General features: G+C 41.5%; 1 protein-coding gene across 1 annotated transcript in view; it reads left to right on the top strand.

The window, feature by feature from the left end:
* Positions 1-15,524, top strand: part of CFI (complement factor I) — a 204,159-nt gene that overhangs the window by 59,585 nt on the left and 129,050 nt on the right. The window contains exon 3 of the mRNA XM_053703548.1: positions 12,092-12,244. The gene's annotated coding sequence lies outside the window, so the exon portion shown is untranslated. The remainder of the gene's footprint in view (positions 1-12,091; positions 12,245-15,524) is intronic.

Raw genomic sequence — 15,524 nt, forward strand, 5'->3', positions numbered from 1 at the left:
TACATGATACAAAGATATTTTAAACAATGGTGTACTTCCAATGTTGTGCCAAAACAGTGTAGGGAACAGCAACCTGTTAGGAGTTCAGGCACGGAGTACAGGGTCAGCCAACCTCTTATTTGAAGACAAGCATGAAGATACTTACTCCAGCCTTAGTTAGGTTGATTTATAGAAGACCTTTATTGTTCCATGGTGTGGTCCAAAGTACAGCAGCAACATTTCAGACCTGTATCCGGTCCATAGTCATGTATTTAGGTCATTAGTCATGTATTTAGGTTGTTAGTCATGTATTTACACATGTCGACAAGACTAAGGACTGGATACAGGTCTGAATCGTTGTTGCTTTACTTTGAACCATGCTTTTAATCAACCTAACTAACGGCTAGATTTAGAGTTTTGTCGGTAACGACCCGCGTAGCTAACGCTGGCTTTTTTCTGGCCGCTCCTTTAAAATAACTCTGGTATTGAGAGTCCACAGAATGGCTGCGTTAGGCTCCAAAAAAGGAGCGTAGAGCATATTTAACGCAGCTTCAACTCTCGATACCAGAGTTGCTTACGGACACGGCCAGCCTCAAAAACGTGCTCGTGCACGATTCCCCCATAGGAAACAATGGGGCTGGTTTGAGCTGAAAAAAAACCTAACACCCTGCAAAAAAGCAGCGTTCAGCTCCTAACGCAGCCCCCATTGTTTGCTATGGGGAAACACTTCCTACGTCTGCACCTAACACTTTAACATGTACCCCGAGTCTAAACACCCCTAACCTTACACTTATTAACCCCTATTCTGCCGCCCCCGCTATCACTGACCCCTGTATATTATTTTTAACCCCTAATCTGCCGCTACGTAAACCGCCGCTACTTACATTATCCCTATGTACCCCTAATCTGCTGCCCCTAACACCGCCGACCCCTATATATATTTATTAACCCCTAATCTGCCCCCCACAACGTCGCCTCCACCTGCCTACACTTATTAACCCCTAATCTGCCGACCGGACCTGAGCGCTACTATAATAAAGTTATTAACCCCTAACCCGCCTCACTAACCCTATAATAAATAGTATTAACCCCTAATCTGCCCTCCCTAACATCGCCGACACCTAACTTCAATTATTAACCCCTAATTTGCCGACTGGAGCTCACCGCTATTCTAATAAATGTATTAACCCCTAAAGCTAAGTCTAACCCTAACACTAACACCCCCCTAAATTAAATATAATTTAAATCTAACGAAATTAATTATCTCTTATTAAATAAATTATTCCTATTTAAAGCTAAATACTTACCTGTAAAATAAATCCTAATATAGCTACACTATAAATTATAATTATATTATAGCTATTTTAGGATTAATATTTATTTTACAGGCAACTTTGTATTTATTTTAACCAGGTACAATAGCTATTAAATAGTTAATAACTATTTAATAGTTACCTAGTTAAAATAATAACAAAATTACCTGTAAAATAAATCCTAACCTAAGTTACAATTAAACCTAACACTACACTATCAATACATTAATTAAATACAATATCTACAAATAACTACAATGAAATAAACTAACTAAAGTACAAAAAATAAAAAAGAACTAAGTTACAAAAAATAAAAAAATATTTACAAACATAAGGAAAATCTTACAACAATTTTAAACTAATTACACCTACTCTAAGCCCCCTAATAAAATAACAAAGCCCCCCAAAATAAAAAATGCCCTACACTATTCTAAATTACTAAAGTTCAAAGCTCTTTTACCTTACCAGCCCTGAACAGGACCCTTTGCGGGGCATGCCCCAAAGAATTCAGCTCTTTTGCCTGTAAACAAAAACATACAATACCCCCCCCCAACATTACAACCCACCACCTACATACCCCTAATCTAACCCAAACCCCCCTTAAATAAACCTAACACTAAGCCCCTGAAGATCATCCTACCTTGTCTTCACCATACCAGGTTCACCGATCGGTCCTGGCTCCAAATCTTCATCCAACCCAAGCGGGGGCTGGCGATCCATCATCTGGCGGCTGAAGAGGTCCAGAAGAGGGCTCCAAAGTCTTCATCCTATCCGGAAGAAGAGTAGATCCGGACCGGCAACCATCATCTTCCAAGCGGCATCTTCTATCTTCATCCGATGAGGACCGGCTCCATCCTGAAGACCTCCACCGCGGACCCATCTTCATCCGGCGACGTCCAACTGAAGAATGACGGTTCCTTTAAGGGACGTCATCCAAGATGGCGTCCCCTCGAATTCCGATTGGCTGATAGGATTCTATCAGCCAATCGGAATTAAGGTAGGAATATTCTGATTGGCTGATGGAATCAGCCAATCAGAATCAAGTTCAATCCGATTGGCTGATCCAATCAGCCAATCAGATTGAGCTCGCATTCTATTGGCTGTTCAGGGGCTGGTAAGGTAAAAGAGCTTTGAACTTTAGTAATTTAGAATAGGGTAGGGCATTTTTTTATTTTGGGGGGCTTTGTTATTTTATTAGGGGGCTTAGAGTAGGTGTAATTAGTTTAAAATTGTTGTAAGATTTTCCTTATGTTTGTAAATATTTTTTTATTTTTTGTAACTTAGTTCTTTTTTATTTTTTGTACTTTAGTTAGTTTATTTCATTGTAGTTATTTGTAGATATTGTATTTAATTAATGTATTGATAGTGTAGGCAGTGGGTCCTGATAATATTCATCCAAGGGTTTTAAAAGAACTTCGATCAGTGCTAACTGTCCCATTAACTGATCTGTTTAATCAGTCACTATTAACAGGAGCTGTCCCAGATGATTGGAGAATAGCAAATGTAATACCCCTTCATAAAAAGGGCAGTAGAGAAGAATCTGGCAACTACAGGCCAGTTAGTTTAACTTCAGTAGTAGGGAAATTAATGGAAAGCCTCTTAAAAGAAATAATTATGACTTACATAAAGACAAACAATTTAGAGGACCAACATCAGCATGGTTTTACTTCAGGGAGATCATGTCAGACCTAATCTAATGACATCTTTGATTATGTAACAAAAGTATTAGACAAGGGAAGGAGCAGTTGATGTAGCATATCTAGATTTCAGCAAAGCATTTGACACCGTCCCACACAATAAACTTATTCACAAACTATATCTCCTTGGTCTAGATTCAAAAATTGTGAACTGGGTGGAATGCTGGCTTAAGGACAGAAAACAAAGTGTCTTAGTAAATGGAGTTCATTCAGCAGAGGGGGCTGTTACTAGTGGTGTTCCTCAGGGGTCAGTTCTGGGGCCTTGTTTTGTTTAACATATTTATCTGCGATATCAGCAAAGGGCTACAGGGGAAAGTATGTCTCTTTGCAGATGATACAAAAATTTGCAACAGAGTGATGTTCCAGGGGGGGTAGACAAAATGAGAAGTGATATACAACAATTGGAGGATTGGACAAATGACTGGGGTCTAAAGTTTTAACACAGCAAAGTGTAAAATAATGCATTTAGGGAAGAAAAATCCAAATGTTAATTACAGACTCAATGACACTTTACTGACTGGTTACAGACGAGGAACAGGACTTGGGAATTATTATTTCAGATGATTTAAAACTTAGTAAACAATGTAGTAATGCAGCGAGTAAGGCTAGCAGAATGCTTGGATGTATTGGTAGAGGTATTTGCTGCAGAAATAGTAAGGTTCTTAATGCCACTTTATAGATCATTAGTTAGGCCTCATCTTGAGTATTGTGTGCAGTATCTGGAGACCATATCTTCAGAAGGATATTAACAAACTTGAATCTGTGCAAAGGAGGGCTACCAAAATGGTACTTGGTCTAAAAAATAAAACTTACCAGGATAGGCTCAATGACCTAAATATGTATAGCTTAGAGGAGAGAAGGGAAAGAGGTGATATGATAGCAACTTTCAAGTACATTAAAGGGTTTAGTAAAACTGAGGCTGTGGGTATTTTACATAAAATGGAAAATTCAAGAACAAGGGGTCATGAGCTCAAGCTAAAGGGTAGTAGATTCAGAAGTAATTTGAGGGAAGCACTTCTTTACAGAAAGAGTGATTGATTTATGGAATAAACTTCCTCAAGAGGTAGTAGCAACAAACACTGTGGGGGACTTTAAAAATGCATGGGACAAGCATAGCATTATCCTACGAACTAGATAAGTTTATACTGTTAGGTAAGGTCGGGCAGACTTGCTGGGCCTATGGCTCTTATCTGCCGTCAATATCTATGTTTCTATGTTTCTATGTGTAGTGTTAGGTTTAATTGTAGGTAATTGTAGATATTTTATTTAATTAATTTAATGATAGTGTAGTGTTAGGTTTAATTGTAACTTAGGTTAGGATTTATTTTACAGGTAATTTCTCCAACATAGGTGTGTCCGGTCCACGGCGTCATCCTTACTTGTGGGATATTCTCTTCCCCAACAGGAAATGGCAAAGAGCCCAGCAAAGCTGGTCACATGATCCCTCCTAGGCTCCGCCTACCCCAGTCATTCTCTTTGCCGTTGTACAGGCAACATCTCCACGGAGATGGCTTAGAGTTTTTTAGTGTTTAACTGTAGTTTTTATTATTCAATCAAGAGTTTGTTATTTTGAAATAGTGCTGGTATGTACTATTTACTCAGAAACAGAAAAGAGATGAAGATTTCTGTTTGTATGAGGAAAATGATTTTAGCAACCGTCACTAAAATCCATGGCTGTTCCACACAGGGACTGTTGAGAGCAATTAACTTCAGTTGGGGGAACAGTGAGCAGTCTCTTGCTGCTTGAGGTATGACACATTCTAACAAGACGATGTAATGCTGGAAGCTGTCATTTTCCCTATGGGATCCGGTAAGCCATGTTTATTACGATCGTAATAAGGGCTTCACAAGGGCTTATTAAGACTGTAGACTTTTTCTGGGCTAAATCGATTCATTATTAACACATATTTAGCCTTGAGGAATCATTTTATTTGGGTATTTTGATATAATAATATCGGCAGGCACTGTCTTAGACACCTTATTCTTTAGGGGCTTTCCCAAAGCATAGGCAGAGCCTCATTTTTGCGCCGGTGTTTGCGCACTTGTTTTTTGAGAGGCATGGCATGCAGTCGCATGTGAGAGGAGCTCTGATACTTAGAAAAGACTTTCTGAAGGCGTCATTTGGTATCGTATTCCCCTTTGGGCTTGGTTGGGTCTCAGCAAAGCAGATACCAGGGACTGTAAAGGGGTTAAAGTTCAAAACGGCTCCGGTTCCGTTATTTTAAGGGTTAAAGCTTCCAATTTGGTGTGCAATACTTTTAAGGCTTTAAGACACTGTGGTGAAAATTTGGTGAATTTGAACAATTCCTTCATGTTTTTTCGCAATGTGCAGTAATAAAGTGTGTTCAGTTTAAAATTTAAAGTGACAGTAACGGTTTTATTTTAAAACGTTTTTTTGTACTTTGTTATCAAGTTTATGCCTGTTTTAACATGTCTGAACTACCAGATAGACTGTGTTCTGAATGTGGGGAAGCCAGAATTCCTATTCATTTAAATAAATGTGATTTATGTGACAATGACAATGATGCCCAAGATGATTCCTCAAGTGAGGGGGAGTAAGCATGGTACTGCATCATTCCCTCCTTCGTCTACACGAGTCTTGCCCACTCAGGAGGCCCCTAGTACATCTAGCGCGCCAATACTCCTTACTATGCAACAATTAACGGCTGTAATGGATAATTCTGTCAAAAACATTTTAGCCAAAATGAACACTTTATCAGCGTAAGCGCGACTGCTCTGTTTTAGATACTGAAGAGCATGACGACGCTGATAATAATGTTTCTGAAGGGCCCCTAACCCAGTCTGATGGGGCCAGGGAGGTTTTGTCTGAGGGAGAAATTACTGATTCAGGGAACATTTCTCAACATGCTGAACCTGATGTGATTACATTTAAATTTAAGTTGGAACATCTCCGCATTCTGCTTAAGGAGGTATTATCCACTCTGGATGATTGTGACAAGTTGGTCATCCCAGAGAAACTATGTAAAATGGACAAGTTCCTAGAGGTGCCGGGGCTCCCAGAGGCTTTTCCTATACCCAAGCGGGTGGCGGACATTGTTAATAAAGAATGGGAAAGGCCCGGTATTCCTTTCGTCCCTCCCCCATATTTAAAAAATTGTTTCCTATGGTCGACCCCCAGAAAGGACTTATGGCAGACAGTCCCCAAGGTCGAGGGAGCGTTTTCCACTTTAAACAAACGCACCACTATACCCATAGAGGATAGTTGTGCTTTCAAAGATCCTATGGATAAAAAATTAGAAGGTTTGCTTAAAAAGATGTTTGTTCAGCAGGGTTACCTTCTTACAACCGATTTCATTGCGTTGTCCCTGTCGCTACAGCCGCATGTTTCTGGTTCGATGAGCTGATAAAGGCGGGTCGATAGTGATTCTCCTCCTTATGAGGAGATTTATGGACAGAATCAATGCTCTCAAATTGGCTAATTCTTTTACCCTAGACGCCACTTTGCAATTGGGCTAGGTTAGCGGCTAAGAATTCTGGGTTTGCTATTGTGGCGCGCAGAGCGCTTTGGTTGAATTCTTGGTCGGCTGATGCGTCTTCCAAGAACAAGCTACTTAACATTCCTTTCAAGGGGAAAACGCTGTTTGGCCCTGACTTGAAAGAGATTATCATCTGATATCACTGGGGTAAGGGCCACGCCCTTCCTCAGGATCGGCCTTTCGAAGGCAAAAAATAAACCTAATTTTCGTCCCTTTCGTAGAAACGGACCAGCCCAAAGTGCTACGTCTCTAAGCAAGAGGGTAATACTTCTCAAGCCAAGCCAGCTTGGAGACCAATGCAAGGCTGGAACAAGGGAAAGCAGGCCAAGAAACCTGCCACTGCTACCAAGACAGCATGAAATGTTGGCCCCCGATCCGGGACCGGATCTGGTGGGGGGCAGACTCTCTCTCTTCGCTCAGGCTTGGGCAAGAGATGTTCTGGATCCTTGGGCGCTAGAAATAGTCTCCCAAGGTTATCTTCTGGAATTCAAGGGGCTTCCCCCAAGGGGGAGGTTCCACAGGTCTCAGTTGTCTTCAGACCACATAAAAAGACAGGCATTCTTACATTGTGTAAGAAGACCTGTTAAAAATGGGAGTGATTCATCCTGTTCCATTAAGAGAACAAGGGATGGGGTGTTCTACTCCAATCTGTTCATAGTTCCCAAAAAAGAGGGAACGTTCAGACCAATCTTAGATCTCAAGATCTTAAACAAGTTTCTCAAGGTTCCATCGTTCAAGATGGAAACCATTCGAACTATTCTTCCTTCCATCCAGGAAGGTCCAATTCTTGACCACGGTGGATTTAAAGGATGCGTATTTACATATTCCTATCCACAAGGAACATCATCGGTTCCTAAGGTTCGCATTCCTGGACAAGCATTACCAGTTCGTGGCGCTTCCTTTCGGATTAGCCACTGCTCCAAGGATTTTCACAAAGGTACTAGGGTCCCTTCTAGCTGTGCTAAGGACCAAGGGGCAATTGCAGTAGGTACCTTATTTGGGACGACATTCTGATTCAAGCGTCGTCCCTTCCTCAAGCAAAGGCTCACACGGACATAGTCCTGGCCTTTCTCAGATCTCACTGGATGGAAAGTGAACGTGGAAAAGAGTTCTCTATCTCCGTCAACAAGGGGTCCCTTCTTGGGAACAATAATAGACTCCTTAGAAATGAGATATTTCTGACAGAGGCCAGAAAAAACAAAGCTTCTAGACTCTTGTCGATACTTCTTTCCGTTCCTCTTCCTTCCATATCTCAGTGCATGTGTGAAGTGATCGGGTTGATGGTAAGCGGCAATGGACATAGTTCCTTTTGCGCGCATTCATCTAAGACCTATTACAACTGTGCATGCTCAGTCAGTGGAATGGTGATTATACAGACTTGTCACCGAAGATACAAGTAAATCAGAGGACCAGAGACTCACTCCGTTGGTGGCTGTCCCTGGACAACCTGTCACAAGGGATGACATTTCCGCAGACCAGAGTGGGTCATTGTCACGACCGACGCCAGTCTGATGGGCTGGGGCGCGGGCTGGGGATCCCTGAAAGCTCAGGGTCTTTGGTCTCGGAAGAATCTCTTCTACCGATAAATATTCTTGGAACTGAGAGCGATATTCAATGCTCTCAAGGCTTGGCCTCAGCTAGCGAGGGCCAAGTTCATACGGTTTCAATCAGACAACATGACAACTGTTGCGTACATCAACCATCAGGGGGGAACAAGGGTGTTCCCTAGCGATGGAAGAAGTGACCAAAATCATTCTATGGGCGGAGTACTCACTCCTGCCACCTGTCCCTATCCACATCCAGTGTGGGAAAATTGGGAAGCGATGTTCTGAGTCGTCAGACATTGCATCCGGGGGAGTGGGAACTCCATCCGGAAATCTTTGGCCCAAGTCACTCAGCTGTGGTGGCATTCCAGACATGGATCTGATGGCCTCTCGTCAGAACTTCAAAGTTCATTGCTACGGGTCCAGATCCAGGGATCCCAAGGCGGCTCTAGTGGAAGCACTAGTAGCACCTTGGGACCTTCAAACTAGCTTATGTGTTCCCGCCGTTTCCTCTCATCCCCAGGCTGTAGCCAGGATCAATCAGGAGAGGGGCGTCGGTGATCTTGATAGCTCCTGCGTGGCCACGCAGGACTTGGTATGCAGATCTGGTGAATATGTCATCGGCTCCACCTTGGAAGCTACCTTTGAGACAGACCTTCTTGTTCAGGGTCCGTTCGAACATCCTAACCTGGTTTCACTCCAGCTGACTGCTTGGAGATTGAACGCTTGATCTTATCGAAGCGAGGGTTCTCAGATTCTGTTATCGATACTCTTGGTTCAGGCCAGAAAGCCTGTAACTAGAAAGATTTACCACAAAATTGGAAAAAATATATCTGTTGGTGTGAATCTAAAGGATTCCCTTGGGACACAGGTTAAGATTCCTAAGATTTCAATCCTTCCTTCAAGAAGGATTGGAAAAAGAGATATCTGCAAGTTCCCTGAAGGGGACAGATTCTGCCTTGTCTGTTGTTTAACTTCACAAAAAGCTGGCAGCTGTGCCAGATGTTCAAGCCTTTGTTCAGGCTCTGGTTAGAAGTTAAGCCTGTTTACAAACCTTTGACTCCTCCTTGGAGTCTCAATTTAGTTCTTACAGTTCTTCAGGGGGTTCCGTTTGAACCCTTACATTCCGTTGATATTAAGTTATTATCTTGGAAAGTTTTGTTTTTAGTTGCAATTTCTTCTGCTAGAAGAGTTTCAGACTTATCTGCTCTGCAGTGTTCTCCTCCTTATCTGGTGTTCCATGCAGATAAGGTGGTTTTTACGTACTAAACCTGGTTTCTTCCAAAAGTTGTTTCTAACAAAAAACATTAACCAGGAGATTAATCGTACCTTCTCTGTGTCCGAACCAGTTTCAAAGAAGGAACGTTTGTTGCACAATTTTGGATGTTGTTCGCGCTCTACAAATTCTATTTAGAAGCTACAAAGGATTTTAGACAAACATCTTCCTTGTTTGTTGTTTATTCCGGTAAAAGGAGAGGTCAAAAAGCAACTTCTACCTCTCTCTCTTTTTGGATTAAAAGCATCATCAGATTGGCTTACGAGACTGCCGGACGGCAGCCTCCCGAAAGAATCACAGCTCATTCCACTAGGCTGTGGCTTCCACATGGGCCTTCAAGAACGAGGCTTCTGTTGATCAGATATGTAGGGCAGCGACTTGGTCTTCACTGCACACTTTTACCAAATTTTACAAGTTTGATACTTTTGCTTCTTCTGAGGCTATTTTTGGGAGAAAGGTTTTTGCAAACCGTGGTGCCTTCCATTTAGGTGACCTGATTTGCTCCCTCCCTTCATCCGTGTCCTAAAGCTTTGGTATTGGTTCCCACAAGTAAGGATGACGCCGTGGACCGGACACACCTATGTTGGAGAAAACAGAATTTATGTTTTACCCTGATAAATTGCTTTCTCCAACGGTGTGTCCGGTCCACGGCCCGCCCTGGTTTTTATTTTTTTTTAATCAGGTCTGATAATTTATTTTCTTTAACTACAGTCACCACGTACCATATGGTTTCTCCTATGCAAATATTCCTCCTTAAAACGTCGGTCGAATGACTGGGGGTAGGCGGAGCCTAGGAGGGATCATGTGACCAGCTTTGCTGGGCTCTTTGCCATTTCCTGTTGGGGAAGAGAATATCCCACAAGTAAGGATGACGCCGTGGACCGGACACACCGTTGGAGAAAGCAATTTATCAGGTAAACATAAATTCTGTTTTTGTTATTATTTTAACTAGGTAACTATTAAATAGTTCTTAACTATTTAATAGCTATTGTACCTGGTTAAAATAAATACAAAGTTACCTGTAAATAAATATTAATAAGAGTTAATTTATTTCGTTAGATTTAAATTATATTTAAGTTAGGGGGGTGTTAGTGTTAGGGTTAGACTTAGCTTTAGGGTTAATACATTTATTAGAATAGCGGTGAGCTCCAGTCGGCAGATTAGGAGTTAATGTTTGATGTTAGGTGTCGGCGATGTTAGGAGAGGGCAGATTAGGGGTTAATACTATTTATTATTGGGTTATTGAGGCGGATTAGGGGTTAATAACTTTATTATGATAGCGGTGCGGTCCGCTCGGCAGATTAGGGGTTAATAAGTGTAGGCAGGTGGAGGTGACGTTGTGGGGGCAGATTAGGGGTTAATAAATATAATATAGGGGGTCGGCGGTGTTAGGGGCAGCAGATTAGGGGTACATAGCTATAATGTAGGTGGCGGCTCTTTGCGGTCGGCAGATTAGGGGTTAATTATTGTAGGTAGCTGGCTGCGACGTTGTGGGGGGCAGGTTAGGGGTTAATAATATAATATAGGGGTCGGGCGGTGTTAGGGGCAGCAGATTGGGGTACATAAGGATAACGTAGGTGGCGGTCGGCAGATTAGGGGTTAAAAAAAATTTAATCGAGTGGCGGCGATGTGGGGGGACCTCGGTTTAAGGGGTACATAGGTAGTTTATGGGTGTTAGTGTACTTTAGAGTACAGTAGTTTAAGAGCTTTATGAACCGGCGTTAGCCCAGAAAGCTCTTAACTACTGACTTTTTTCTGAGGCTGGAGTTTTGTCGTTAGAATTCTAACAGCTCCACTTCAGACACGACTCTAAATACCGGAGTTAGAAAAATCCCATTGAAAAGATAGGATACGCAATTGACGTAAGGGGATCTGCGGTATGGAAAAGTTGCGGCTGAAAAGTGAGCGTTAGACCCTTTTTTGAGTGACTCCAAGATACCGGAGGTAGCCTAAAACCAGCGTTAGGAGCCTCTAACGCTGGTTTTCACGGCTACCGCCAAACTCCAAATCTAGGCCTAAGGCTGGAGTAATTCTCTTCATGCTTGTCTTCCAATGTTGTGCCATCAGCTTGGGGAAGGCCTTTCCTGTTGCAGCATGACTGTGCCTCGGTGCACAAAGCGAGGTCCATGAAGACATATGTTAAGTGGGTTTTGGTGTGGAGGAACTCGAGTGGTTAGTCTATGAATGGGCACAGATTCTCATAGACAAACTCCAAATCCTGTGGAAAGCCTTCCCATAAGCATGGCAGCTGTTATAACATGACTGTGTCTTTACAGGAACATAAAACACCATGAGATTTTAATATAAAAATGTTTAATTACACATAGTTAAAACAACTTTATAATACACTTTCACTATTTATTTAGCCCCTTTTGTATAAATTGAACTCACTGCAGACGCCTCAAGGCTAAACCTGCTACATATCTCCCTAATTGGCCTCAGCGGGAGGATTACATAATTATTTGCAATACAATGCAGGCTTTGCCAACATAATGACTGTTGCAAGCTTTGTTTAATCTAGTAACAAGTCCGGATTGGCTCCTCCAAATAAGGCAAGTGGTGGGAGGAGATTGGCTACTGAAATACAACTTTAGATGTTATTTTGTTTTAAAAAAAGGTTATCACATGGCTGATATATAATTCTATAACAAGACAACAGGAAAGTCTTGCAATAATAAGGTGTTTTTTGTCCTGTTAATAGATAGTATGATTTTCCTTTATTTACTGTCCCTTAAAAAAATCCTCAATATTTATTTTATACTTATTTTATTTCCGCTGGTTGCAGGAGAATTTGAAATTTCTTTGAAAATAAAACAAGTGATTCAAAGGGAACAGTAAAAGTAAAAGTGCCCAGACTAGAAAACTATTCCTACCTATGCAGTGAAGGATGGAGTATCAAGGAAGCCAATGTAGCCTGCAAACAGCTTCAATTCTCCAAGTAAGTTCCTCTTATTTATGTCTAATGTTTGTCTTTTTTTCTATTTGTGCTCCCAGTGGCAAAATGAAGGGGTATTCTGATGCATATATGACATTCTTTAACACATATGACATGCTGTGATTCCATAGAGCATGTAATGGTAGCATCAATAACCATAGATTTGCGTTTAAACCCCCACAAATATAGTAAAATATAAGTAAAATATATATTGAATGTCAAATTTTAGACACAATTGGTCAACCCCTTGCAAACCAGAGGCTTAGTTTCCATTGCTGTTGTAAACTGTGTAAACTGGTGTTAACAACAAATATCTCCACTAAAGGCTATGTAGATATTTTATGTTATCACCAGTTTCCACTGTTTAAAACAGTAAGATAAACTAGACCATAGCTATATAGGGCCATTAAAGGCAGAAATTATACTCAGTTCAAGTCACTCTGCTCCAAACCAGATTTATTTTCATGTTCTTACAATAGTGTGACCAGTTGTTCCCTTTTTTATGGGATTGCCTCTTTCTTCAGGATTTGGTCCCATTGTCCAAGAAAATCTTAAATGGATGCAAAAGGTCCATTTTTTAATGTAGTCATTTCTGCCTGACTCTAAGCAGGTGGTGCAGTGTAACATTTCATTTAGGTTCATGCTTCAGCCTTTGACTAGTCCAGCTCCTTGGAAGTGGGAACTATAGTTCCCAGCAAGCTTTTCTAATGTCAGTGAGGGAGAACACACTCCATCACTAGGTGTAGGAGAGAGCTCAGTGTTCTTTGTTGCCAAAAACATTGCATAATGTGGACCATGTGGCTTATAGTAAGATGACAGTGAAAGAAAATAGCAGTCACTGAGGATTGTGTACTTGTGCAGCAGTTGCTTGAAGGTAAGCAAGGCCAAATGTCGAGTTGGTAAACCCTGGCTGTATACAAATGACCCATTTTCAAGATCTGTAAAATCGTTAATTATATCACTTTCACCCACCCCATAATATTGTTTGGAAAAGGCTTGTACAGTCTACAGTTATTCCTCTTTATATGTTTTTACCCTGTAGCACCATGCATCCAAGCTTCAGTTTGGGCCAAAGATTATTCTGAAATACTCAGACCTCCACATTAAAAAATAATAACTGATTGCTTGCCAGTTCAGAGGGAACTGTATTACTGTCTCTACATCCTTATTGTACAGTTTCTGTCATTCATTGAGTAATTAGACTTCTACAACAGATCATGAGATCACTGCCAAGTTTTGCATGATTTTTAAATATACAGTTTTCTCTTGCAAGGTGTATCCAGTCCACGGATTCATCCTTTACTTGTGGGATATTCTCATTCCCTACAGGAAGTGGCAAAGAGAGCACACAGCAAAGCTGTCCATATAGCTCCCCCCCTAGCTCCACCCCCCAGTTATTCTCTTTGCCGGCTCTAAGTACTAGGGTCTCTCTCGGGAGTGTAAAATGAATGTGGTGTTAGAATTGTAGTTTTTATTATCTTCAATAAAAAGTTTGTTATTTTAAATGGTACCGGCTTGTACTATTTACTCTCTAGCAGAAAAGTGATGAAGATTTCTGCAGAGAGGAAAATGATTTTAGCATGTTGTAACTAAAATCCACTGCTGTTCCCACACAAGACTGAGGAGTACCAGAAAACTTCAGTTGGGGGGAACAGTTTGCAGGGTGATCTGCAATAAGGTATGTTCAGTCATTTATTTCTAGACAAGACTGAGATAATGCTAGAAGAGACTGACAATATCCCCATGAGGGGAGGGTAAGCTATGTTCACAGACTTAGTAAGCAATTGAATGCTTACATAATAGGGCTAATATACTGGTTGACACTTATTCAGGGCAATCGATTGTTTGGCTAAGGAAAAATCGTTTTGCAAGACACTTTGAAAGACCTTTTGGGGTTTTTTTCTGGGGTTATTACCACATGGCTGTTTTTTAGTTACTTAGGAGTGATTTACTAGGCCTCACAGCTCCGGAGTAGAGTGGGAGGGGCCTAATTTCGCGCCTCAGATGCGCACTTAGAATTGCAGAGAAGTTCATGCTGTTTCACATGGAGGGTCCTGCTGATGTTTGAGGGCCTAAAAGAAGCTATATTACCCCAAATTTGATCCCTAAGGGCAGGTAGGGCCACAGCAAGGCTGTGGCAAGGTGCTGTAGTAATTTTAACCAGGTGTTGGCTTTAGGCTGCTCCGGTTTGGGCATTAAGGGGTTAATCGTTTTGAAACTTGTGGTGCAATCTTATTAAGGCTTTAGCTACATACTGTGGAAATTTCAGAAAGATTGCTGTATTTTTCACTGTTTTGTAAAATTGTGTGCTCTTTTTATCTCTTAAAGGCACAGTAATGTTTTTTTCAAATTGTGTTTTTTATTTGATTAAAGTGATTTCCAAGCCTGCTTGTGTATATTACTAGTCTGTTAAACATGTCTGACACTAAGGAAAATCCTTGTTCAATGTGTTTAGAAGCCATGGTGGAACCCCCTCTCAGAATGTGTCCCACTTGTACTGATATGTCTATACACTTTAAAGATCATATTGTTGCACTTAAGAATGTGGCCCAAGATTATTCTCAGACTGAAGATAATGAGGGTAGCCCGTCTGCCTCTCCCCAAGTGTCACAACCAGTTACGCCCGCGCAAGCGACGCCTAGTGCCTCTAGTGCGTCTAACCCTTTTACATTACAAGAATTAGCGGCAGTCATGGATAATTCTCTTACAGCCTTCTTATCTAAACTGCCCGTGTTACCTGCAAAGCGTGATAGCTCCGTTTAAAGAACAGATTATGAGCATTCTGATGCTTTGGTAGCCGTATCCGATATTCCCTCACAACGCTCTGAAGTGGGAGCGAGGGATTTGATGTCTGAGGGAGAAGTCTCTGATTCAGGAAGGGTTCCTCCTCAGACAGATTCAGATACATTGGCTTTTAAATTTAAACTAGAACACCTCCGCGTTTTGCTTAGGGAGGTACTAGCTACTCTGGATGACTGCGACCCTTTGGTGATTCCAGAGAAATTGTGTAAAATGGACAGGTACTTAGAGGTCCCTGTTTACACGGATACGTTTCCGGTCCCTAAGAGGATTGCGGATATCGTTACTAGGGAGTGGGATAGACCAGGTATTCCCTTTGTTCTCCCTCCTGTTTTTAAGAAAATGTTCCCCATACCTGACCCTGTGCGGGACTCGTGGCAGACGGTCCCTAAGGTGGAGGGGGCTGTTTCTACACTTGCTAAACGCACAACCATACCAATTGAAGACAGTTGTGCTTTTAAAGACCCTATGGATAAAAAGTTAG

This window comes from Bombina bombina, chromosome 2, assembly GCF_027579735.1.
Source record: "Bombina bombina isolate aBomBom1 chromosome 2, aBomBom1.pri, whole genome shotgun sequence".
NCBI lineage: Eukaryota > Metazoa > Chordata > Amphibia > Anura > Bombinatoridae > Bombina > Bombina bombina.